Genomic DNA, 26,613 nt, shown 5'->3' with positions numbered 1-26,613 from the left:
TTGGCTCACTGAAGCATCGACCTCCTGGCTCAACCAATCCTCCCACCTCAGCCTCCCAAGTGGCTGGGACTACAGATGTGCACCACCATGCCCAGCTAATTTTTGTATTTTTAGTAGAGATGGGGTTTCACCATGTTGGCCAGGATGGTTTCAAACTCCTAACTGCAAGTGATCTGCCTGCCTTGGCCTCCCAAAGTGTGGGATTACAGGTGTGAGCCACCATGCCCAGCCTCTAATATTATGCTGAATAAAAGTGGTGAAAGTGGGCATCCTTGTCTTGTTTGATCTTCCAGAAAAGGCTTTCAGTTTTTCCCCATTCAGTGTGTGGTTGGCTGTGGGTTTGTCATTTATGGCCTTTTTTATTTTGAGGTATGTTCCTTCTATTCCCAGTTACGGGTTCTTATCATGAAGGGATGTTGAATTTTATCAAATGCTTTTTCAGCATCTATTGAAATGATCATATGGTTTTTGTTCTTGGTTCTGTTAATGTGATGTACCACATTTATTGATTTGCATGTGTTGAGCCATCCTTGCATCTTTGGGATGAATCCCACTTGATCATGGTAAGTGATCTTTTTAATATGTTGTTGAATTTCATTTGCCAGTAGTTTGTTGAGTATTTTTGCATATTTGTTCATCAGTGATACTGGCTTGTAGTTTTTGTTGTTGTTGTATCCTTGTCTGGCTTTGGTATCAAGGTAATGCTGGCCTCATAGATGAGTCTGGAAATATTCCCTTCCCTTTGATTTTTTTTTTTTTTTGAAGCATTTGAGTAGAATTGGTATTAGTTCTTTTTTAAATGTTTGGTAGAATTCAGCAGTGAAGCCATCAGGTCCTGGGCTTTTCTTTGCTGGGAGATTGTTACAGCTTTGATCTCATTATTGGTTTGCTTAGGTTTCCTATTTCTTCATGGTTCAATCTTGGTATATTGCATGTGTTCAGGAATTTATCCATTTCTTCTAGGTTTTCCAGTTTGTTGGTATATTGTTGTTCATAATAGTTTCTAATTATTTGTAGTTCTGTGGTCTCCGTTGTTATGTCTTCTTTTTAATTTCTAATTTTATTTATTTGGCTCTTCTCTCTTTTTTCCTTGTCTTGCTAAAGGTTTGTTAATTTCATTTATCTTTTCAAGACCCATACTTTTCATATCATTGATCTTATGTATTGTTTTTTAGTCTCATTTTCCCTTATTTCTGCTCTGTACTTTATTATTTCTGTCCTTCTATTAATTTTGCATTTTTTCTTGCCTTTCTAGTTCCTTGAGGTGCATTGTTGGGTTATTTATTTGAAGTCTTTCTACTTTTGTGTTGTAGGTGTTTCTTTTTATAAATTTCCCTCTTAGTACTGCATTTGCTGTATCCCATAGCTTTTGGTATGTTGCATTTCCATTTTTATTTGTTTCAACACATTTTAAAATTTCTTTATTAATTTCTTAATTTCTTCATTGTACATTCATCATTCAGGAGCATGCTGGTTAATTTCCATGTGTTTGTGCAGTTTCTCAGTTTCCTCTTTAATTGATTTCTAGTTTTATTCCATTGTGGTTACAAAATACTTGATGTGATTTCTACCTTTTTGAATTTGTTGAGACTTGTTTTGTGGCCTAAGGTATGGTATATTCTGGAGACTGTTCCATATGCTGATGAAAATAATGTGTATTCTGCAGCAGTTGGGTGAAATGTCCTGTAAGTGTCAGTTAAACCTATTTGGTTTAGTGTATAGTTTAACTCCAGTGTTTGTTTTTTGATTTTGTTTGCATGATCTGTCCATCACTGAGAGTGGGGTGTTGAAGTCCCCTACTATTACTGTATTGTAGTCTATCTCTCTCTTTAGATCTATTAATGTTTATATACTTGGGTGCTCTGGTGTTAGGTGAATAGATATTTATAATTGTTATATCCTCTTGCTGAATTGACTCACTTTTATCTTTATATAGTGACTTTCCTCATCTTCTTTTATAGTCTTTTGACTTGTAGTCTATTTTATGTGATATAAGTATAGCTACCCCTACTCCTTTTGGTTTCAGTTTGCATGAAATATCTTTTTCTGTCTTTTTACTTTTAGTTTCTGAGTGTCTTTCTAGGTGAGGTGGGTTTCTTATAGGCAGCATATAGTTGGATCTTGTTTCTTTATCCATTCAGCCACTCTGTATTTTTTTTTTTTTTTTTTTTTTTGAGACAGAGTCTCGCTCTGTCGCCCGGGCTGGAGTGCAGTGGCGCAATCTCGGCTCACTGCAAGCTCCGCCTCCCGGGTTCACGCCATTCTCCTGCCTCAGCCTCCGAGTAGCTGGGACTACAGGCGCCCGCCACCGTGCCCGGCTAATTTTTTGTATTTTTTAGTAGAGACGGGGTTTCACCGTGGTCTCGATCTCCTGACCTCGTGATCCGCCCGCCTCGGCCTCCCAAAGTGCTGGGATTACAAGCGTGAGCCACCGCGCCTGGCCACTCTGTATTTTAACTGGAGAGCTGAGTCCATTTACATTAAGTATTATTCTTGATAAGCAAAGACTTACTATTGCCATTTTGTTCCTTGTTTTCTGTTTGTTTTGTAACTCCTCTTTTTATTTTTTCTTTTCTTACTGACTTTCTTTGTGGCTAAGTTATTTCCTCTGGTATTTAGTATGTTTTAATTTGTTGCTTTTTATTTTTAATGCATTTGTTATAGGTTTTTGCATTCTGGTTAGTATGAAGCTTAGAAAAAACATCTTATAGATATAACTAGTTAATTGAAAAAGATAGTCACTTATCTTAGTTAAAATAGTAAAGTTGGTTTAGTGTAAAACCAACACTGAAAAAAACTATTCAAGAAACTGCACTTTAACTCCAGCCCCCCAAATTTTGACACTTGTCTCAGTTTACATGTTTTATATTGCTTCTCTCTCAATGGTTTGCTGTAGCTACTTTTGTTTTGGATAGATTTGTCTTTTAGGCTTCGTAATAGAGTTTTGAGTGGATTGCATATCACAGTTACAGTATTGAAGTAGTCTGGGGTTGCCATCGTACTGAACTTTACCATTAGGTTTTGTTTCTTCAAGTATTTTCTTTTTGCATGTTAGTGTTTTTTTTTTAAAGTCTCATTTCATTTTTTATAATTTCAACTTTTATTTTAGATTTAGGGGGTACATGTGCAAGCTTGTTACATGGGTATCTTGTGTGATGCTGAAGTTTGGGGTACAATTGATCACATCACCCAGGTACTGAGCACAGTACCCAAGCGTTTTTCAACCCTTGCCCCTTCCCTCTCTCTCCCTGTAGTAATCCCCAGGATCTATTGGGTCCATCTTTATGTCCCTGAGTACCCAGTGTTTAGCTCCCACTTATAAGTGAGAACTTGCAGGATTTGATTTTTTTGTTCCTGCATTAATTTGCTTAAGATAGTGGCCTCTAGCTGCATCTATGTTGCTGCAAGTGACATGATTTCGTTCTTTTTTGTATGTGTGGCATTTTTTTTCCGTTCAGATGTAAGAACTCTCCTTAGTATTTCTTGTAAAACGGGTCTGGTGGTGGTGAATTCCTAGCTTTTGCTTGCCTGGGAAAGACTTTATCTCCCCCTCATATTTGAAGAATAGCTTTGCTAGATACAGTATTCTTGGATGGCAGCTTTTTTCCTTTAGCTCTTTGAAAATGTTGTCCCACTCCCTCCTGCTCGGTATGGTTTCCATTGAGAAGTCTGTTGCCAGACAAATTGGAATTCCTTTATATGTTATTTGCTTTTCTGTCTTGCTGCTTTTAGGATCCTCTCCTTGTCCTTGACCTTTGAGAGTTTATGCTGTGGGCGAAGGATTACCCAGGTGCCAAGGCAAGAGACTGAAGGCACAAACTGTTTCAATATAATAAAGAAAATAGTTAGAATAAAGAATAGTTATAATACAAATTAGATATAGAGATGATCACGGATATTATCAATCATTAGTATAAACATTATTAATCATTAGCTTTTAATATTACTCTTTGTTGTATTACTCATATTACCAAGGAATAACCGGTGGGTATAGGCTCAGATGCTGAAGGGGCATTGTGAGAAGTGACCTAGAAGGCAAGAGGTGAGCCCTCTGTCACGCCCGCATAAGGGCCGCTTGAGGGCTCCTTGGTCAAGCAGTAATGCCAGTGCCTGGGAAGGCACCTGTTACTTAGCAGACCGTGAAAGGGAGTCTCCTTTCCTTGGAGGAGTCAAGGAACACTCTGCTCCACCAGCTTCTTGTGAGAGGCTGGATATTATCCAGGCCTGCCTGGGCCTAAACCCCTCCCTGTGGTGCTTCAGTGGTCACACTCCTTGTCCACTTTCATGCTCCTCCTGTACTCCTGGTTCCTCTTTGAACTTCTTACTAGATAGCAGTGGAAGAAATAGTGAAAGTCTTAAAGTCTTTAATCTTTCTTGTAAGTGCGTAGAAGAAAACACTGATGTTTGCTGCCTTCTGTCTTTGCTTTGGCTACCTAAAATGGAAGAGCCCCCTGTCCTATGATCACGGACTTGCTTGACCTTGTCAATCACTTGGACGTCTCACCCTCCTTACCCTGCCCCCTTGTCTTGTATGCAATAAATATCAGTGTGCCCAGCCGTTCAGGGCCACTACTGGTCTCTGTGTCTTGGTGGTAGTGGTCCCCTGGGCCCAGCTGTTTTCTCTTTATCTTTTTGTCTTGTGTCTTTATTTCTTACAATCTCTCGTCTCCGCACACAGGGAGAACAGCCGCAAAGCCCTGTAGAGTTGGACCCTACCTATGCCTTGGGGTAGTTTTATTTGGGTCAAATCTGTTTGGTGTTCTCTGATCTTCCTGAATCTGGATATGTATTAGTCCATTCTCACACTGCTATAAAGAATTGCGTGAGACTGGGTAATTTATAAAGGAAGGAGTTTAATTGACTCACAGTTCCACATGACTGGGGAGGGCTCTGGAAACTTACAATCATGGCAGAAGGCAAAAGGGAAGCAAGACATCATCTTCACAAGGCAGCCCGAGGGAGAACAAACACAGCAAAAACTACCACGCACTTATAAAACCATCAGATCTCATGAGAACCCACTCACTATAATGAGAACAGCATGGGGGAAACGGCCCCCTTGGTCCAATGACCTTCACCTCGTCTCTCCATTGACATATAGGGATTATAATTCAAGATGAGATTTGGGTGGGGACACAAAGCCTTGCCATATCAGGATATTTATATCTTTCTCAAGTTTTGAAAAGTTTTTTTGTAGTATTTCTTTGAATAATCTTTCCACTCCTTGGTTTTGCTCAACTTCCTCTTGAACACCAATAATTCTTAGATTTGAGCCAGGTGTGGTGGCTCATATCTGTAATTCTGGTACTTTGGGAGGCTGAGGTGGGAGTGAGAGCATTGCTTGAGCCCAGGAGTTCGGGATCAGCCTGGGCAACATAGTGTGATCTGGTCTCTACAAAAATCTAAATAAATTAGCTGGGCATGGTGGTTGCATGCCTATAGTTCTAGCTACTCAGCAGGCTGAGGTGGAAGGATCCTTTCAGCCTGGGTGGTCAAGGATGCAGTAAACTGTGATTGCACCACTCCACTCCAGCCTGAGCAATGAAGGCAAGACCTGTCTCTCAAAAAAAAAAAAAAAAAAAAAAAAATTCTTAGATTTGATCTTTTGAGGTAATTTTCTGTATCTTGTAGGTGATCTTCATTTCTTTTCATCCTTTTTTTCTCCTCTGTAATTTCAATTAGCCTGTCTTCAAGCTCACTGATGATTTTCTCTGCTCGATTCATTCTGCTGTTGAAAGCCTTTAATAAATTTTTCAGTTCAGTAAATGTATTTCTCACTTTTAAGATTTCTGTTTGATTTTTTAAATTATTTCAATGTTTTAGTTCAATTTCTCTGACAAATGTCTTTAGTGTTATGCTGGAGATCACTGAGTTTCCTTAAAACTGTAATTTTGAATTCTTGGTAAGAGCTCGTATCACCATCTCATATGGAACCAGTCACTGGTTTCTTGCTTTGTCCATTTGGGGAGACCATGGTTCCCTGTTTGCTGTTGTTTCTTATGAATGTATATTTATTTCTTTGCACTGAAGATTATTTGTTCCAGTGTTCTCTATCTGGCTTGGCTTGTTTTTTATTGGGTATGTTTGCAATGTATCTGTTGAATTTCTTAATTTTTTTCCTGCTAGGTTGCTGCCCCTTTTGAGCAGTAGATGATCCCCTAACCTCAGGTTTACCTTGGCTCTAGCAAACTATTGGAATGCTCCCTGTCTGAAAGGGGGAGGTCCCCAAAGGGATATCCCCGTAGTGTGGGAAGGCTGGCTCGGGGTTGTGCCCAGGGGTCCCGTGGAACATACCTCCTACGGCATCGTGCTGCTGCATAGTCACTCTGGCTCGGCGTCTCCTTTGGCTGAGTCACAGAGCAGAGTTTCCAGGGCTGGGATGGTAGTCCCACCTCCGCACTTTGTCTCTGCTGTCCTCAGGAATATTTCTCCCTCCAGGCACTCTCTCAATGCTTCCATGGGTTGAGACCGAGACAAGTTTCCTGCCAGGGTAATTGCCAAGATGGTGGGAAAGGTAATTGCCCACCTCAAGTTCGCTTTTTCCAGTGTAGAAACTGAGATGGGAAATTTTTCATGTGCTCGGTGCTGGGCCGTGGAAGGCAGGGGCACCATGGATATGAAAATTTCATTCTCTTACCATCTGCTCAGAGTTTTGTCACTTCTCTGTGGCCCTGGGAAGTGGCCCATCCTCATATTTGGGTTCTAGGATATTGCTGGGGATCATCTTGGCCCTGTATGTTTGTTTTTAGTTTTCTGTGGCAGTGGGTGGGGATGGGGGAGAGTGAAGCCAGCTTGCTTCTATGTCACCATTTTTTAAAAAATTGAGACGGAGTCTCACTCTGTCACCCAGCCTGGAGTGCAGTGGCATGATCTCATTGCAGCCTTCGCCTCCTGGGTTCAAGCAATTCTCCTGCTTCAGCCTCCCAAGTAGCTGGGATTACAGGTATGAGTCATTGGACCTGGCCCTATGTCACCATTTTGGAACCAGAAGTCTGTCCCCAGCTCTCATCTCCAGCAAAATCTCTCACTGTCTTTTCTAAACCCTGGTACCCTTGAGACCACTACTTTCACTGTCCCCAGAGAGATACACCTGTGTGTCCACCCTGCACCTGTGTACCACCCCTCTGTCTCTAACCTGCTGCTCCCTCCCTCTCTGCCATCAATGCACACCTGCTTCTTAGGTCCAGTTCAGACCGTGTTTGTACAAGGTCACTCGGAACTCCTGAGGTGCTCAGTGTCAGCTAATGTAGGTAATGGGTGGCAGGTGTGCAGAACACCCTGGGCAGGCACTGAGCTGAGCCTTTGATCTACTGTCGTCTCAGTTAATCCTCTCAGTACTCTGTAAGGCAGGACGTGTGTGTGTGTGGCCCTGCTACCGAGGAGTCATTCACCAACTTAGCAAATATTTATGGATGACTCACTGGGGAGTTGTTAAAGTCACTGCTTTATTTGAGCTTTCATTCTAGTCAGGGATGACAGACAAATGATGCCCATCATAAATAAGTATTGAAACTGTTAGAAGCCTGAACGTGCCTTGGGTGAATACAGCCATGGCACTGCTCAGGGATAGATGAGGCCGTCAGGGCTGAGGAAGTTCCATTTAAATTACCCGGTCAGGCATGGCCTTGCTGAGTTGATATGTGAGCAAACATAAAGGCACACATTAGCCCCATGGACAGCCAGGGCATGGACCTTGGGGCAGATGAAGGTTGTAGAGAGAGGGAGCAGTCAGGGGCCCAGATGCTGGGCATGCAGAGTAAGGGGCAGAGGAGCAGGAAGTGAGGCCAGAGGCAGCATGGCCCTGGGATGCCTCACCTTGCTGTGAATGCTACAGCCAGGTCCTCTGAGAACAATCGCAGCACAGGAGTGTATTAACATCTCAGTTCTGAGAGCACTTTTAATTTCATTCACTCAGGTATTCATTAACACCCTTCTTCTTATGTGCTGTATTAGAGTTCTCTAGAGGGACAGAACTAATGGAATACACACACACACACATGCACAAATATATATATATATGTATATATATATAAAGGGGAGCTTATTAAGTATTAACTCGCACAATCACAAGGTCCCACAATAGGCCGTCTGCAGGCTAAGGGGCAAGGAGAGCCAGTCCAAGTTCTCAAACTGAAGAACTTGGAGTCCGATGTTCGAGGGCAGGAAGCCTCCATCATGGGAGAAAGGTGTAGGCTGGGAGGCTAGGCCGGTCTCTCTTTTCAGATTTTTCTGCCTGCTTATATTCGAGCCGAGCCGGCAGCTGATTAGATGGTGCCCACCCAGACTGAGGGTGGGTCTGCCTTTCCCAGCCACTGACTCAAATGTGAATCTCCTTTGGCAACAGCCTCACAGACACACCCAGGATCAATACTTTGTATCCTTCAATCCGATCAGGTTGATACTAAGTAGTAACCATCACACGTGCATTCATCATGTGCACACACTGGTTAGGATCTGAGGGTACAGACCAGGCTCCTGTTCTCTGGGAACTGGCATCCCAGCAAGGACAGGTAGTAAACACATGAGAACATTTGAGAGCAGTGTGGGGAGGGTCTAACACTGTGCTGTGTGGTGGTAAGCAGGACGCAGGCTACTGTAGACTGGGTGGTTGTGGGGAGGAGGTGACTATGGGGAGGTGACATTGATCTGAGCCCTGGATGCCAACAAGGAGCCAGCTGTGCATGGATGGAGGTGAGAGCGGGGCCAGGCTGAGCCTGCAGGAGGTCAAGGTGCTGGTGGGAGCTCATGTGGCTGGGGACAGTGAGCGTGGGTGGAACAGAGGTGGTATTTGTGCAGAAGGAATTAACCGTGAAGGCCAAAGATGCCCTCCCTGCAGAGGCCTGCTGGCAAGGTTGACCCTCAGCTGGGGCCTGGGAGCTTTGCTGATAAACAGGCCCCCACACTGATTCCCCGAATGGCTGCGTGTGCAAACAATAGGGTTTATGCTGAGGACCTGCTTTCCCTCTGAGAGGCTGGGATTTTGGACTATGCCTGGCACAGGTGCTGATGTGACCAGACCCCAGTAAACCCTGGGTGCCGAGTCTCTAGTGAGTGTCCCTCATAGACAGCACTCCCATGTGTGGTCACATCTCATCGCTGGGGAATTAGACATGTGCTGTGCGACTCCCCAGGGAGGGGACTCTGGGAGCTTGTGCCTGGTTTCCCTTGTGCCTTTCTCTTTGCTGTTTTTGCGGTTTGTCCTCTCACTGTAATTGCAGCCTGAGTCCTGGGAGTCTCTGAACCAGAGGATGGTCCTGGAATCCCTGACACAGATGTGGCCAGAGAAGGGATGGGGCCAGTCCTGCAGGGCCCTTTAGGGAATAGTGAGGTGCAGTGTGAGGGTTGCAGCGACCATGGGCTGCTCAGCCCAGCCTGGGGTGACTGTCTCACTGTCCCTCGGAGGACAGGGTGGGCACCACCTGCAGACTCTGGGAAGTCCTCACTCAGTCTCCACCTGCACAGGGCCTAGGAGGTGGTCTGGGTGCTGGTGGGCGGCCCTGCCACATGCCACCCTCACAGTCTTCCCCTGAGTCTGTTCTTTCCTCTTGCTTGTCCCAGCCCTCTCTCAGCAGCACCTTCCTCTGTGTCAAATGCTACTGACTCATGTGCTTTCTGTCTATTCAGAGACAGGACACGGGGTGGGAAATTGGTATCATTTGCATGACGCTCACCTCCTGGGGTTGGTGAAGAGCTTGCAGGCATCAGAGCTAGCCAGGAAGTGAGCAATTATAACATCTTTAGGAAACTGACTTGGCCCTTTCTGAGTCTGTGTCTCCTGGTTTTCTCCATGCCCAGTATTCAGAGGCTGATGAGAGGAATGCTTCCTGGGGCCCCGTGGCCTGGCTTTGGCTTTGGCATTTTCAAAAAAAGTCTGGACTTACTGATCATGATTACAGACTCCCGAGAAAGAAGCAGAGAATGTTCGGGTTTTATGAGTGGGATCTGGGATCCTGGGGGCGCGGGGTGTGAGGGTGAGAGCCCCACGGAAGTGCACCCACGAGCAGGTGCATGTGGGAGGGCTGGAGCACCCCAGACCAGGGCTGGCCTTGGGGAAACAGAAGGGGGTCATGGTATCAGAGAGGAAAGCGCATCTTGGCCACGATCTCCCCTGCCCAGAGCCTCCTCCAGATCCAGGGACCCCTCTCCTTCTGTGTTTGACCAGGGACACTGACAGCTCTGCCTATGTTGACAGTCCTCAGAGAGCTTCAGCTAGGCCTGTTCCCCAAAGATCTTTTGTTGTTCATTTTAAGAAACAACGGACCATCACTTTAAAAGTAGCACATTTTGGTACCTATTTCTCAGTGATTGATCCTTTCAAGTATGGTTTCCCGGGATCTAAAGATTGTAGCTGAATAATGAATGATATTTTTGTTTCCCAGAAACAGGTGTTTTATTTTTATTGCATTAGCATTATGAGAACAAGCTGGCTGCAGCTTCTCTGAGAGCTGAAGTGCTGGAACAATTCTGGGTTTTATAGGACCGGTTGCCAGGAGCTGTCATTGCCAGGCTTTTGGGCTCTTGACAAGGAAGCTCATTATGGCCGCGTCTCACCTCCTCCGGGGAGGTGCCAGATCCTTGTGCAGCAATTTTGCACGTCTGTCCATTTGTTCATCATTCATTCATTCATTCACTCATTCTTTCAATGTTCATTTCCGGAGGGCTTCTGAGTCCTGGTGCTGGGATGCGCTTTGGGGTTACAGAGACAAAAAGACCAAGTCCCAGCCTTTAGGGAACCTGCAGTCTATGAGGGAAAGTCTCAGTCACTGGGCCAGGTGATGAGGGTAAACTTAGGTATACGCTAGGTGTGATGGGCTATGAAGGATCAAGCCTTGGAGCTCACCTGTGGGCGGGAGGAAGACCCCCCACTGAGGAGAGGGGAGAATCCATGAGTGACAAGGAGTAGATGGTGCTCATCAGGTGGCTGTGTGGTGGGCAGGGACCCCAAAGGGCCTGAACAGAAGTGTGACTATAGTGACTTAGCACTCAGGAGGGGCTGCCCTTGAGCCCCACCTGATTTACAACCTGGACCCTTTGTGATTTTGGCTGAAGAGAGGCAGTCGACTCCTTTAAAATACGAAGTGAAACCCCAGAAGCAGCAACAGGCCAGCGGTGGTTAATGAGTGAAACAGATGGGAGTCTTAATTAGAGCAAGAGCAGGGCTAATGTAATGATCAGTGCTTCCCCGAGCATATGGCCCAGAGATACTTCCACCCACTCTGAGGGAGACAGTGCGCAGAGCGGGAACGGCCATGTTTGTGGGCAGTGGGGTTTGGAAGGGTTTGTTCCCCTGCCCATGCCCTCTGCTCCAATGCCAGCTTCTACATTTTGTTAGCTTCTTTTTCATCCTCTGACTGTGTCAGGAGGTAGAGCCTTCTCTGAGGAACTGACTTGTAGGGCGTGGCCTGAAACTGACATGTGGGGATTTTGCCACACAACCCTAAGGAAAGCCAGTGATGACCTAGTGACTCTCACCACATGCTTCCAACTGCTAAGACCCTGAGTGCGGGCCTGTGAAAAGGGCAGGCGGGAGAGGGATGCTTGCCAGAGCCACCTGTGACTCCAGGTTAACTGGGGCCACATCTCCCAAGAACCCTGGGCCTGACTCCCACAGATCCCTCAGGTCAGCATCCAGCCCTACAGGGCCTGCTGTTTGGATAATAGCTCTTTAGGAGCATAGCACTGGGTCCTGTGCCATCTGGCAATATTGTTCCTTTCCCATTAAATCCAGTGGTTCTCAAAGTGGGGTCCCTGGGCCAGCAGCCTCAGGAAACTTGGTAGAAATACAAATTGTCAGTCCTGCTTCCCAGACCTGCTAAGACACTGTAGGAGCGGGCCCAGGAATCTGTGTTTTAACAAACCCTCTGGGTGATTCCCACGAATGCTGACATTTAAGACTCTGCTATAATAAGCCTTAGGAGATTTCTTCACACTAAATAGTGCTTGGAAGGATCAGTTTATCCTGACAACATCCTGTACTCTTTAGAGAAAGGGAACTGGGTGCTCTGAGATTCTGCATTTTCATCTTCTGCGGTAAGTGGGACCTTTGGGCTCTCCCCAAATCCTGTCAGTGAGCAGGTGGGGAGCACTGATGGGGGCGTGGGAGGTAGGGTTTGTGTCCATCCTCCTGGAAACCATTTTGTCTTTGCCCTCAATGACGGATTGGCCATCAGAGTGAGAAATAATCATTCAGGTCTAAGGAAACAAATCTCTGTGGCTGTGATGTGTGGCATCCACCTGCTAAAAATGGCTTCAGCCACTGTGTGTAATTCTGAGAGCGTATTTCTTTGGAAAGAGGCCATCAATACTAACCACTGGGGGGATTTATTTATTTATTTTTGTTCCTTTTTTTTTTGTTTAGTTTTTATTATACTTTAAGTTCTGGGATACATGTGCAGAACGTGCAGGTTTGTTACATAGGTATACATGTGCCATGGTGGTTTGCTGCACCCATCAACCCATCACCTACATTAGGTATTTCTCCTAATGCTATCCCTCCCCTAGGTCCACACCCCCCGCCAGGCCCCAGTGTGTGATGTTCCCCTCCCTGTGTCCATGTGTTCTCGTTGTTCAACTCCACTGGGGGAATTTATGCCCCATCACCCAGCACCAGCAGCCCTATTAATTTCTCCAGCATGCACAGATGTGGACTCCTCTGATTGAGTGAGGCGCTGTGTAACAAACAACTGATTTGATGGTCTGCTTGGTTTCTAAAGTTCTGTATCATGATTCCTTCTTAGCTGCAGGAGATCTCCTACCAAAGCTGATATATCTCAGTGGGACATGCATCAACTCAGTCACCTTTCCAGGTAAGAGGAAGTAATTAACTGTGCGAAGATGTTTCAAATGGCTCTTTGTGGAGGTCAGGGCACCTCCAGGGGACGCATGACACATTTCAACCTTAGATACTTGTTTTTTGCATGTGAAATGCTTGGATGCCTTGGTATTGGGAGCTGATCATTTGCATTTACTAAGCGGCCACCCAGCTAAGAAGGGCGAGAGACTTCAATGTGCTGCCCCTGTCAACCACACCTCCTCAACGTGGGGTTTTAGATATCTGTGAATCCCTAGGGCGGACCTTTAGACAGTAATTCCCAATGTCTCTCATGAGAGAACAGCGCTCAGTGGAAGGAGACAGCCCTGCTTTTCAGGAAGTTGCGACTTAAAGAATTCTAGCTTTTGGTGCCATTAAGTGCCATCAATGACACCCAATTTGTCAATGACCATGAAACTAGTTGTTTGTTACGTGGCCTCTCATCAGTCAAGAGTCCACGTCTGTGCACGCTGGAGAAGTTAAGAGGGCTGCTGGTGCTGGGTGGTAAATTCTCCCAGTGGTCAGATCCAACACACTCCTAAACCTTAGTTGTGGACCATGAGACGATGTGGACCTGGGTGTCGGGAGAATGGTGAGAGTGGGTGTTGGGGTGTCGGATGACTGGATGCGCCCTGCCCATGCCAGAGATGTCACACAGCAGGACTTCAGAGGAGACAGAGTGTGGGGAGAGAGCTGAACTGGAGATGCAGAGAAGGAAATGTTTCATATGGAGGAGATGGAGTCCCTAGTGAGAGTTTCCAAAGAGAGGGTGGATGATAATCGAGCCTTGGGGAATATCTACGTTTAGGTGTCATGAGGCGGAGACAAGACAATAATGGAGACAGATAAAAAGTCACAGAGGCAGGAGGAAAATTGAGAATGCAGTGCCAGAGAAAACAATCGATAGTTCATTTACAAGGTGGAAGAACTAGTCAGCTGTCTAAAATGTTTCCGAGAGAATGAAGGAGACAGAATCAAAGATGAGCCACAGGCCGGAGTGACCATTAGCAGGAACAGCGCTCCTCACTATGGTCAAGGGCAGAGGTTAGGGGTGAAACCAGCTCAAGGCCCCCGGGCTGGGGGAGGGGCTAGGTGGTGCTGGTCCTTGGGGACACCACCTGCCACCATCACATCTCCTCCGGCAGATGCAATTATTCTCTCCCTCCCCGGACAGACATCATTAGGCAAGATTTAATCAAGAAAGAGCAATGGCATAATGCAGTCGGTCCAGATGAGTGAGGTAATGGCCTGACTCCTGCCCAGCCTGCTCACATAAGTGGATATTCTGGAGACTCCTCTGCTCCTATTAGGTTAACAAGCTGTGGTTGTCAGTGAGATTGCAAAGAGTGCCTTCCCTCCATTCTACTCCCAGTCCTGCAGATCTCCTGGGTTTTGAGAGATGTTTCCTAAATAAAGTGACTTTCTTTCCTCCCTGGTGGGTCCTGTGGACGGATGCTGGTCAGGCTCTTTCCATGTGGGTTGGGGGACACAGGGCACACAGATCCTCCTGCCTGGCCCCACGGGAGAATTACTTAGGCCTTCCCAGGTTCATCCCAGGATGCAGGCCACGGCTGCTGTGCTTTGTGTGAAGCTGCGCGCAAGTGTCAGGTGACTGGAGAAGAGAGAAGAATCAGATAAGGATGGTGGCCTCCCTGTTCCAGGCTGACGGAGTGCAGTGCGGGGGGCTGGAGCTCGTGCAGCCATCTTGGAACATGAGGAGGATCAAATATCGAAGACGCCAGGGAAGCAAGATGGAGTAGTCCCCCTCCTTTATGAAGGTGAACAATGACGCCAGCCCAGGACTACATTTCTCTATGCTGTTTCGTGAGACAGAAGGAAACTCCTGCCTTGTTTAAATTCCCGTGTTTGTGGTTTTCAGTGGCTCACAGCTGATCTCACCTTAACCAACATGGCCATAGCACATGCATTTCCTGACCCTCTGTGTGGTGCTGACTGGAGAAAGCAGCTTTCCTCCTGGCTGTGGCTCAGCCCTGTGCTCCTCAGAGCAGGGTGCTCATGACCCACCTGATGCTGACTGCTAGGCTTGGGACTCTGCATTTCTGACAGGCTCCCAGGGCATTCTGTGCCACAGGTCTCAGTGCCACACCTGGAGTAGCTGGGGCTTAGAACTCACCTGCCTTCTGCAGTCCCAGCCCAGGCATTCTCATCCGTCCTACCCAGGGCATTTTCTGTCCAGCCCTGCCTGCAAGGGCAGTATCCAGAAAAAAGCAATCAGCAAAGAGGATTCTAATGTAGACGTGCCTGGTTGGGAGTGAGGGCTCTGCAATGATTGTGAGTCCTGGAGGCTGCCCCATGACTCTTCAGTTGCAAGTGACAGGTAATATATTACTTCTCCTCACCTGGCTGCCCCTGTGAGCTTCACCTCACAGCAGTCTTCTTGTACCCGTAAGACAGGAAGCTGGGGTATCAGTGGGGGTTACATATTAAAGGCCCAGCCAGGACCAGCAGATGCATTAGCAGTCTATTCCTAATGTGGCAGGTGGGTTATCAGTTTGCTCGCTTAAGATCAGCTTCATTTGTCCCTTCTGATGCTAGGTTAGAAACTGGAGGCTGCGGCCCAGGAACCCTAATTGTACTTGAAGACGCTAAGCACTCTTCAAGGCAGCGCATCTACCCGCAAGCGGAAGGGCTTACTCTCCCGCACCTCCTCCCGTTCCTCCCTTTGGCTCCTGCACAGGCTCTTGCTGTAAACACTGATGGTGAAGCTGCAGACCTGGGTGGAGGGCCGGGCCTGGGGGAACTGACACCCCGGCTTCCCTTTGGTTGGGGCCCACAGTGGTCAGTGTCCTTTCCTCATTACTCAGTGCCCTGCATTCAGCTGGCCTGGGCCTCACCTGGCTTCTGTGATGCATCCTCAGGCTTCTCTGCTTGTGCCTGTTCAGTCTTCCTGGCTTAAAGATTTTTGCTGCTGTCCGAGCCAAACACTCCCACACATCTTTTTTTTTTTTTTTTTTTTTTTTTTTTTTTTTTTTTTTTTTTAACTGAATCAAGTTTTGACTTCATGCCGACAGCACAATTTATTATTTTTAATTTAAAAAAGTAGGATACCTCTATGCAAATAAACTAGAAAATCTAGAAGAAATGGATGAATTCCTTGACATATACACCCTCCCAAGACTAAACCAGGAAGAAGTTGAATCCCTGAATAGACCAATAACAGGCTCTGAAATTGAGGCAATAATTAATAGCCTACAACCAAAAAAAGTCCAAGACCAGACGGATTCACAGCCGAATTCTACCAGAGGTACAAGGAGGAGCTGGTACCATTCCTTCTGAAACTATTCCAATCAATACAAAAAGAGGGAATCCTCCCTAACTCATTTTATGAGGCCAGCATCATCCTGATACCAAAGCCTGGCAGATACACCACAAAAAAAGATAATTTTAGACAAATATCCCTGATGAACATCGATGCAAAAATCCTCAATAAAATACTGGCAAACCGAATCCAGCAGCACATCAAAAAGCTTATCCACCATGATCAAGTGGGCTTCATCCCTGGGATGCAAGGCTGGTTCAACATATGCAAATCAATAAACATAATCCAGCATATAAACAACCAATGACAAAAACCACATGATTATCTCAATAGATGCAGAAAAGGCCTTTGACAAAATTCAACAACCCTTCATGCTAAAAACTCTCAATAAATGGGGTATTGATGGGAGGTATCTCAAAATAATAAGAGCTATTTATGACAAACCCACAGCCAATATCATACTGAATGGGCAAAAACTGGAAGCATTCCCTTTGAAAACTGGCACAAGGCAGGGTTGCCCTCTCTCACCATTCCTATTCAACATAGTGTTGGAAGTTCTGGCCAGGGCAATCAGGCAGGAGAAGGAAATAAAGGGTATTCAGTTAGGAAAAGAGGAAGTCAAATTGTCCCTGTTTGCAGATGACATGATTGTATATTTAGAAAACCCCATTGTCTCAGCCCTAAATCTCCTTAAGCTGATAAGCAACCTCAGCAAAGTCTCAGGATACAAAATCAATGTGCAAAAATCACAAGCATTCTTATATACCAATAACAGACAAACAGCCAAATCATGAGTGAACTCCCATTCACAATTGCTTCAAAGAGAATAAAATACTTAGGAATCCAACTTACAAGGGATGTGAAGGACCTCTTCAAGGAGAACCACAAATCATTGCTCAACGAAATAAAAGAGGATACAAACAAATGGAAGAACATTCCATGCTCATGGATAGGAAGAATCCATATCGTGAAAATGGCCATACTGCCCAAGGTAATTTATAGATTCAATGCCATCCCTATCAAGCTACCAATGACTTTATTCACAGAATTGGAAAAAACTACTTTAAAGTTCATATGGAACCAAAAAGGAGCCCTCATTGCCAAGACAATCCTAAGCCAAAAGAACAAAGCTGGAGGCATCACGCTACCTGACTTCAAACTATACTACAAGGCTACAGTAACCAAAACAGCATGGTACTGGTACCAAAACAGATATAGACAAATGAAACAGAACAGAGCCCTCAGAAATAATACCACACATCTACAACCATCTGATCTTTGACAAACCTGACAAAAACAAGAAATGGGGAAAGGGTTCCCTATTCAATAAATGGTGCTGAGAAAACTGGCTAGCCATATGTAGAAAGCTGAAACTGGATCCCTTCCAAAAATTAATTCAAGATGGATTAAAGACTTACATGTTAGACCTAAAACCATAAAAACCCTAGAAGAAAACCTAGGCAATACCATTCAGGACACAGGCATGGGCAAAGAATTCATGTCTAAAACACCAAAAGCAATGGCAACAAAAGACAAAATTGACAAATGGGATCTAATTAAACTAAAGAGTTTCTGCACAGCAAAAGAAACTACCATCAGAGTGAACAGGCAACCTGCAGAATGGGAGAAAATTTTTGCAATCTACTCATCTGACAAAGGGCTAATATCCAGAATCTACAAAGAACTCAAACAAATTTATAGGAAAAGAATGAACAACCCCATCAATAAGTGGGCAAAAGATATGAACAGACACTTCTCAAAAGAAGACATTTATGCAGCCAACAGACACATGAAAAAATGCTCATCATCACTGGCCATCAGAGAAATGCAAATCGAAACCACAATGAGATACCATCTCACACCACTTTGAATGGCAGTCATTAAAAAGTCAGGAAACAACAGGTGCTGGAGAGGATGTGGAGAAATAGGAACACTTTTACACTGTTGGTGGGACTGTAAACTAGTTCAACCATTGTGGAAGACAGTGTGGCGATTCCTCAGGGATCTAGAACTAGAAATACCATTTGACCCAGCCATCACATTACTGGGTATATACCCAAAGGATTATAAATCATGCTGCTATAAAGACACTTGCACACGTATGTTTATTGCGGCACTATTCACAATAGCAAAGACTTGGAACCAATCCAAATGTCCATCAATGATAGACTGGATTAAGAAAATGTGGCACATATACACCATGGAATACTATGCAGCCATAAAAAAGGATGAGTTCATGTCTTTTGTAGGGACATGGATGAAACTGGAAACCATCATTCTCAGTAAACTATCGCAAGGACGGAAAACCAAACACCGCATGTTCTCACTCATAGGTGGGAATTGAACAATGAGAACACTTGGACACAGGAAGGGGAACATCACACACCAGGGCCTGTTGTGGGGTGGGGGGAGGGGGGAGGGATAGCATTAGGAGATATACCTAATGTAAATGACGAGTTAATGGGTGCAGGAAATCAACATGGCACATATATACATATGTAACAAACCTGCACGTTGTGCACATGTACCCTAGAACTTAAAGTATAATAAAAATAACTCAGCTGGATTTTTGTCTTAAAAAAAAAAAAATAGGTGCTTGAGCAATTTCACAACCAGCCTTTGAACATCATATTTCTACTACATTTATTTATCTAAATTTTCTTCCAATTCTCATCAATTGCCATGGCTGTAATTGGGGTATAACCTCAAGCTTTTGGGTTCTGGTCTTTTCCCACTTGGCCTGTGTAGTCCCTGCTATCCTGCTATCCTATATTTTTAATCACTATATTTGAAAGGTCATCCGCTATTTTTAAAAATAATATTTTATTACAAGTTACATATTCACTGTAGAAAAATTTAAAGTCTCTCTCTATATATCAAAAAGAAGAAAAAAATCACCTATAATTATATCACTAGGAGGCAACCACTGGAGATATTTTGGCGCAGGGATTTTCGGATATCTTCGTGAGCATGTATGTGTGCAACACAATATATTCGAGTGAAGTTTTTTGAATGAAACTTGGCTCACTTTTTGCACACTTTATTGTAGCCTGTGTTTTTGTTCAATAATATGTGACTTTGTTTTCAAGTCATTAAACATCCTCCTTGACAATGATGATTTCCTCAGGTGAACATCAGAATTACCCAGGGTGTTTTTAAATAATAAACGGCTCTCCAGGCACCTCACTGCAGAGAGTAAATCTAATGTGTGGATCAGAGCATCTTCTCATATGACTTCTGAGTTTTTATTCATTCAATACCTTGTTGCTGAAAATGGAGGCTTTCCCAAAAGGTTTCCTATTGCAGATTAAAAAAAGTTTCTATCTGCGTACATCAGGTGTTGTGGATGGAAACTGGATCTGTGGGCCAAAGAATCTTTGTCATATCTGATGTAAACTGTCATTGACACTCCAGAAAAAAGAGACTAGTGAGCACTGCACAGTAGGGAGTGGCAATGCCCGTCTGCCCACAGCTTAGCCAGCACTGTGTTAAATGTTTTTTCCTGTCTTCCAATTTTATAGGTTCAGTCACTTATTCACTCGTTCATCAGGTCTATTTTGGTCAACTGCTCTGGGCCATGCTCATTTAGAGGATGGGGCCTCTATGGTGACTCAAGACAGACATAGCCCCTGATCTTGTGCTGCTCGATTTTGTGGGAGAGTACAGTTGTCCCTCAGAATCTGCAGGGGATTGGTTCCAGGACTCCCCGTGGACGTCAAAATCTGCAGATGCTCAAGTCCCTTATATAAATGGTATAGTATTTGCAGATAATGTATGCAAATCCTCCCACATACAGATGCTCTTCAACTTCTGATGGGGCTATGTCCTAATAAACCCGTTGTAAGTAGAAAATTTCATTTAGTCAAAAATGCAGTTGATAATACCCTGATAAACCCGTGGTAAAGTTGAACAATTATAAGTGAAAGTATCGTAAGTCCGTGTGCTTGTCTATTTACCATGGGGTTACATCCCAATAAACCCACTGTAACGTCAAAAAATCATAAGTTGAACCATTGTAAGGCAGGGACCATCTCTACTTTAAATCATCTCTAGATTACGTGTAGTGCCTAAGACAGTGTAAACGCTATGTAAGTAGTTGTTATACTGGCTGTATGCAGTGGCTCACGCCTGTAATCCCAGCTATTCAGGAAGCTGGGACGGGAAGATCACTGGAGACCAGAAGTTTGAGACCAGCCTGAGCAATATAGTGAGATCTTGTCTCTTAAAAGAAAGAAAAGTTGTTATACTTTAGGGAATAATGGCAAGAAAAAGAAGTCTGTACACATACAGTACAGATGCAACCATCATAGGCCTGACTACATTTTGTATCCGAGGTTGGTTGAATCTGTAGATGCAGAACCTGCGGATACATAGGACCAACTCTACTCAGAGGAGGGCCTGCATAGAGTAGGCCCCCAGTCAGTGCGGGTGCTCACGATTAGGTAACTTGTGATGGGGCGTGTGATTTATAAGTTTCTCTGTGGGTTGGGTTGTCACTCAGTTCACTAATACCTCTTCAGGTGACCTCCCCTGCTGGTCTTGTATCTCTGGAACCCCTTTCTTATCTGAAGGGTGTGTCATCTGTGGTGGGTTTCAGGACCCCCCTTGTGACTGGGCACACCTGACCAGCAACTAGTAAGCAGCTGGGCATGGAGAGGAACCCATCAGACCATCACTGAGTGTCTTCTGTGTACATCCATAATTCTAGGTCCTCACCAAGCACCTACTATGTACATAACTGGTACCAAGCCATTATTGAGCACCTACTGTGTACACTCACAGTGCTAGACCATCACTAAGCACCATCCAATGCCAGGTAATGACTGGGAACCACCATGTACATGTACAGTGCCATGCCATCACTAAGTGCTTGTCGTGTACATCCATGATGCCAGACCATTGCTAAGCACTTACTGTAGACATTCATATTCCAGGATCTCAGGGCATGATGGTAATGGGTCTGGACCCTCACTGGCTCACATCCTGGCCTTTCCTCTTCATCCATACTTTAACCTGGTCAAGGAGAACAGCCTGGTTTCTGATTCATCATGTATCAGAGACACATTTTCAAGAATTCCTTTCATCCAAACATGTAATAGTTTTGAATTTTGAACCATGCAAAACTGAAACTTACACTAATAGCTAATACTACCTCCAAAATAACTGCACAACATTCAGTCTTAGTGAATTGCAAGTAAATGTGGTTACATCACAGTTGGCCTCAGTCAGTTCAGGATCTCCTGCTCTCCATCTTTTCTCTGGGAAGGCATGGGTCTGATGCATCTGGCTTCTGGCCCATCACCTCCCTCCCTCACAGACCTCTGGAGAAATGTCCATCATAATGTGGTCCTTGCAAATTGATGGGTGGATGGACGGATGGATGGAAGGAAGAGAAGGAGACAGCTCAGACTAGTTATGCCAAATGCACTGAGGGCCTCCCCACGAGCCCCACTCAGGGTTGCCTGGGAGGGTATTAATCATCTTCTCTCCCAGTCACTTCCTCTCCTGGCCAGACTTAGAAAGGTGAAGACTGACCTCACACCAACCACAGCCTCACTGTCACCTGAAACATCTTGAGCAAATCAGCACAGCAAAGAGAAAAAGGAGCTTCCAGGTCAGACACTGGTTTCTCCCCTAGTTACTCTGGAGGAGCCCCAGGGAGGATTTGAAAAATTAAGAATAGAGAGTTAAGTGGGTGAACTACTAAGTTTTTTTTTTTTTTTAACAAATGGATAGAAATGAGATGAATTAAAATAGAGTGATATCCCTGGGTGGTGTTTGAGGAGCAGAGACACTGTTGGTGCATGTAGAGAATGACTCAGGCTGTAGATCATAGTCTTGGCTGCACATAAGAGTCACCTGGGAAGATTTAACCACCCTGATTTCCAAACTGTGCCCCAGCCCAATTACATCAGGATCTGTGAGAATGAGGCCAGCCAGGATCCAGTCATTGCAAAGCTTCCCAGATTATTCTAGTGGGCAGCGTCTTTGAGAGCCACTAGTTTAAAGTCCCCTTCTTATTGGGCTCTGGAGGTTTCTGTCCCACCCAGGCCTGGGTGCAAGGTGGGTGGGGTATGGGCGAATGTTGGGGGCAGTCTACAGCTCTCCTGCTTCTGGAGCTGCTGCCTCCCTTGGGCCATCCTTCTTTCCTCCTTCCTCTTCAAAGCCATGGTCTCAGTTAACAGAGAACCTGGAAAATGCCCTCTTCTTGGTGCTGAGTTCTCCTCAATAGCCGAAGTCCTGGATGGGCCTGAAGAGTGACGTTTCTTGGACATTCAGTCTTCACATTCTTCTTCCATATCTGGGTCTGCATTCCCTGCCAGATCCTCTCCCCCAGTCCAGGACTCCAGATGTGACTTTGCTTTGGGCTCCAGGGAATGGGTCATGCATCCTAGCCTGGATCAATCAGGGCTTCCATCTGGGCCACAGTGATGGGTTCAGGAACAAGCATGCAATTCAAGCAAGGACTCTGGCATCCAAACAGGAAACCCTGGTCTTCTGCTTGAATGGTTGAGGAAAGGTGGTGGACCTTTCTTGAGATTTTTGAATCATAAACTGGAGAATGGTAAGGTTGGAGTTACTGGACAGAGCTGCTCTGAGAATAAAGGTAGCACAGAGAAGGAGAGCAGAGACTGGACTCTGGTGATGTCACCTGGGCACTTGGATCAAGCCAGGCCTGAAGTCACCACACTTTCCAGGTAAGTGCACCATTAATGTCTCTTCTCATTTATGCTGGCTTGGTTTTGGTTTGCTGTTGCTCATGACAGAAAGGATCCTGACAGATGCGATGGTCTACAGGTTCTCATGATCTGGCTCTTGTCCTGTCCAACTCTAGTTTCTTTGCAAACCATGCTGCATCTCCTCTTGGGGCTCACATCACTTGGAGGGATCTTAAAGAAGTTCAGCACGGAGCCAGATGGCCTGGTTCAAATTCCGGCACTGCCGCCATGAGCTGTATAACCTTAGGCAAGTTACTTATCTGTGCCTGCTTCCCTATCCTCCTCTACAGTATGGGAATCATGATTGTACTAGGTTCATTAAGCTGTCTTTACTCTTGAGGCTAGACTGAGGATTAAATGGGGAGATTAATTTAAAGCAGTGGAAAGTAATTATGGACACAGTGAGCCTCCTGTCAGTGTCAGCTCTTGCTATGACAACAACTTTTGTACCTAAAGGGTGTGCATCCTACTTTGGGCCTTTGTACCTGTTGGTCCCACTACCTGGAATGCCATATCCTTTGATTGCATGTCCTTCAAATGTTAGCTCCTTAAGCCTCATTATATGTTCTCAAAACTCCCTGTAATTTTCCATCCTGACATGTACTATAGTTTGCAATTCCATTTTGAGAGTAGGTATTCCTCTTCTGCATCCTTTTCTAGACTGTGAACTTGAGGGCAGGGGATGATTCTGTGTTGCTGTGGCTTCTGTCTTCAATACCAATAACACAACCCAGCACATCAGAAAATACATGTTGAATGAATGAACAAATACAATGGTCTGGCCATTCAGGGGCAACTTCTTCACTGGGAAAATGTTCCCCAACTGCTACTCAAACACTGTTGCTCTGACAGAAACGGTCCTGACAGATGCAGTAGCCGACAGGTTCCCATGATCTGGCTCCGGCCCTACGCAACTCTAGTTTCTTTACATACCATGTTGTATGTCCTCTTGGGGCTCAAGTCACTCAGAGAGATCACACAACATCCCAGAGATTCTAGGGCAGGGGGATGCCATCCAATACTTCCTTCCTCGCTAGCCTTCAAGGCTGAAGCAGGGGGGCATGTAGACACCCCTTCAGCCTGTAGTGCGCTTGGGGATGTGGATGGGGTCCATATTCTTGGTCACCTGACCAGGAGGGTGGGTGCTACTGCTGGACTTCAACACCTGCAACTAGCAACAAAGCTCCAGCAAGGTCCATGTTGAGCATATGGGCTAAGTTAAACACACAGCAGGGTGTAGGAAATGGGCTTTAATAAGCATATAATTATCCTTAAAGGGGATCTGAGTCCTTTTCCCTTCTAAATATACTTGTGCATTATGAGCTTTTAATTAAAACTAAGGTGAGTATCACTCTGCACTAAGATCATGCATAAGAAATGAGAAGGTGGAGATGGTGTTAAAAGGGTTTGGGTGTTGATAACGCAAGGTAATTGCAATGCTGTCCCACGAAACACATTTTGTTCTTGGAAGCTGAAATTAGACTTTGATGTCTTTTGAGATTCCTACTGCATTTCTAACTCATGGTGAATCTCCTTTCTCAGTTCTCTGCTCCACTGAGAGCATTAGGGACAGTTAACATTCTGGGAGCAGATATACTGTAATGAGATAGTCTAGTTCCCAAGCCCATCCTATGGTGGGCAGCCTTGGAAGCATCTGAAGTCTGGGTGCAAAGAAAGAGGGGTGCCAGTCCTATCATGGCTGCAATGTTACAGTCAGGGAAGATTGCAGAAGGGTCTTTCCCTTCCTAAGGAACTAGAGTCTAAGGCTGTGTTGCACCAGCGGGCTATGGTCTCTGCCAGGGACAGGTCATGGTTCTTTGAGTCCAAGTTGCAGACTGGGCTCTGGCCCCTGAAAAGCATCAGAAAACTTGGAAACACTTTGAAATGTAATGAATTTTCACTCAGAACTTTGAGCCTTTCCTCTTGTTCTGACACCCTGTGCATGTAGCGTAAGGGAAAGGGGAGGAGACAGCTTGGCTTAGAGTGGTCTCTCTGTGTCCTTGCCCATTCTGGTTGGGTGTTCCCCTCAGCGTCCTGGCAGAAGACACCACCAACCAGGGACAGCTTCTTCTACAGCCCCACCTTGATGAATTATCCACGGCTTCACAAGTGTGGACCCGCAGCAGGGAGAGCATCCCCAAGTCACTTTAAAGTTGAAGGACAGAAGAGACTCCCAGGATAGAAAGTCAAGGTGCGGCATCCGTTCCATTCACCTTTTCATGAACAGCCTTGTGAGAGTCCTGGGCTTTGTCTTTTCTTTTAGTTCTTCAGAATGGATGCGGTAAACAAGTGCTCCCTCATCTAACACCAGCTCCATCCTGATTCCCGGAGATGCCTGAGGCATCCCATCTCAGGGTTTCTCTACATCGCAGCTCAGCAGTTACGACATCCCAATTAAGCCCCACTTCCAGTGACGGGAGGGAGGTTGAGGACCTGGCAGCAGGATATAACTTGAAAAGATTAATGAGGCAAGTCAAGGAGGAACGTCTGCATAAGCGCTTTTTTTTTTTTTAATCTAAGAGATAAAGGCTTCACTACAAGGTATTTATTGCACCCGTGAAGCTGGAGAAGCAATAGACTCAGGAGGGTTATTTTATTTAAACATCTCGGTGTTCTTCACTGTGGAAGATGGAAGGACGATGGTTTAGAATGTGACATGCTGTATACAGGAGGTGCCACACCAGCTCAGCAAAGCCCTCCTCCCTCCCTCAGGACCCAGCACTAAAGCCACGTGGATTGCCCTTCTGTACCCCATACCCCAGTTTCCAGACATGCTTCTACAAGAGCATCTGCCCTCAGGTTAGAAGGAACACTGGGCTCACATATGGTCCTTCTTCAATCCTATATCTGAGCCTGGGTCCAGAGTAAGCCCGTGTATGTGTTACCTGCGTGCTGCCTGTGTGAGTGGCCCTGCCTTACCTGTCTGGTTCCCATGCGAATTGCCCATGGGTGTGACTTAGGGATTGCCAGTGTGTGTTACATAGGTATGGCCTACATGCATAATGCTGTGTGTCACCTGTGAGTGCCATATGTGTGCTGTTTCCTTGTGTTTGATGTGCTGCCTGTGTATGCTGCCTGTGACTATATTACCTGTGAGTGCTTCTTGTGCACTGGTGTCTGTTATCTTTGTACGTGGTTGGTTACATTTATGCTGATGTATGTTAAATCTGTGTTACCTGACCACCACATGCTCCGCTGTGCTACTTGGTATGTGTGTGTGCCTGTGTGATCTCTATATGTGTATCCTCTGGCTGCATTTCTTTTGGCGTTTTCCCATGCATTATTGACTATATGTTACCTGAATTTACTGCCTCTGTGTGTCACCCGTTTGTGTGCAGCCTGCACGTGCACTCACTTGGGTGGGTCACTCGTGTGGTGTGTTAGTGTTATAGTGTGGGCTTCTTCTGTGTGTTGTGACATCACCTGTGTCCATGCTGCCCATGTTACTGAATGTATCACCATCTTTTGTCACTTGTACATGTCACTTGCGTGTGCTGGTACTTATTTGTGTTGCTATGTGAGTCTCTTTGTATCCTCTCCTGTGTGTCACCGGTCCATGCATGCTGCTGAGGTGTGATTCCTGTGCATTTCCTCTGTGACCTATGTGTGCCACCTCATGTTTCCTGTGCTTCTGTTCTTTGTGTTAACACTTTCATGTTTCTCTATGTGAGCTACTGATCTGATTTTGTGGGTAATTTGCCTATACTGGCTGTATGGTGGTGTCTGTGTGGTGATGTCTGTCTCATGAGCCTCACTTGTGTGTTTTGCCATCACAATTAGTACCCCGATGTGATGCCTGGGTT

This window comes from Symphalangus syndactylus, chromosome 13, assembly GCF_028878055.3.
Source record: "Symphalangus syndactylus isolate Jambi chromosome 13, NHGRI_mSymSyn1-v2.1_pri, whole genome shotgun sequence".
Lineage (NCBI taxonomy): Eukaryota > Metazoa > Chordata > Mammalia > Primates > Hylobatidae > Symphalangus > Symphalangus syndactylus.
The sequence above is the reverse complement of the archived record's forward strand: the minus strand, read 5'-3'. Positions refer to the sequence as shown.